This window comes from Bison bison, unplaced genomic scaffold, assembly GCF_000754665.1.
Source record: "Bison bison bison isolate TAMUID 2011002044 unplaced genomic scaffold, Bison_UMD1.0 scf7180017849533, whole genome shotgun sequence".
Classification (NCBI taxonomy): domain Eukaryota; kingdom Metazoa; phylum Chordata; class Mammalia; order Artiodactyla; family Bovidae; genus Bison; species Bison bison.
In genome coordinates this window covers 11035-12333 of record NW_011480106.1, presented here as the reverse complement: position 1 = coordinate 12333, position 1299 = coordinate 11035, and positions in this window count along the sequence as shown.

The following is a 1299-nucleotide window of genomic DNA, read 5'->3' as shown; positions in this document are numbered from 1 at the left end:
GGGAGTTGGTGATGGACAGGGAAGCCTGGTGTGCTGCAGTCCATGGGGTTGCAAAGAGGTGGACACGACTCAGCAACTGAACTGAACTGAGATCTATGACCTTCTAGCTTAAAAGTGAAATCATTCTAGCCCAATCAAAAGGATTTCAGATGCTTGTAGTTGAGCTTGGTCTGATAATTTATTATATAATTTTCCTTAGTGAGGGAAACAGTACATGTGGCAAAAAAAAATCAGTTTGTTTTTCCCTTTGTGATTTTGACTGCTGAGCGTTCCAATAGGCAAAATAGAGGGCGGGAGGGCAGAGGACTAAATCTGTGACAGATGGAATGATGTGGAAATGATGTGCCGTGGAGAGACTTGTGCTGATGTACTGGATATTCAAATCACTCGATCGACGCTAATCCAAGTCTCTTTAAAGTCCAATACGTGAGAGGCAATAGAATATTTAACAAAATTATCCTTTGCTTTCAGATTTGTTTTGTCTATATTTTCATATTTTCCTAAGATCTGGACAGTAGGCCAGTCAAGAAAATAAAGGGAACGTGTAAGCTCTGTTTCTATTTTGTGATGGCTTACTTTTGTTCTAAATGATGAATAAATAAAGTGGAGAGACAAGATCCAATTTCTAGTCTCAATACTCTTTATGTATTAAAAACTGGCATAAAATAAAAGGAAATTTCCCATCTTAATCTTTCGAGTTTGCTTCCCAATCAGTAGAACAGTGTCTGTCTGATCAATAGGTAGTGGCTGCTTGAAGTACCACGTGAAAAAATGATCCAGGGCCACATGTAGGACAGTCTGAAAGAGTGACTTGATAGATGAATATGTGCTGTCACACTCACCAGTTGCTTGAAAAGGGAAAGGGAAAAAAGAAGCACACACATTGTATTCTGGTTATTCAAAATGCACTTTTTATTCACTTTAACACAGACGATTTTTTTTGTACAGTTGAAACAAAATATCTGATACACAATTTTGAGTTTTTAGCAGCACCTGCAACAAGAGGATTGTGGAATACCTCAGGGTACAATAGAGATGGCTGAGGCAGGCACAAATTAACCTGAAATTCATCAGTCCACTGAAGATATATGAAAACTGAGGCCCCCTGAATGTTAGCCCAATACATGAAAATAAATTAAGAGATATTCTGTATGATGTTTTAACGGACCGTTGAAAACAGTATAGTTTCAATTAGAAACATCTTGTTCCAAAAAATCCAGTGTTCATGAAAAAAACACCTACTGAAAATATTGCACTGCACATTCTAGAGTACACAATTTTCTATATGCACAGTTCCTG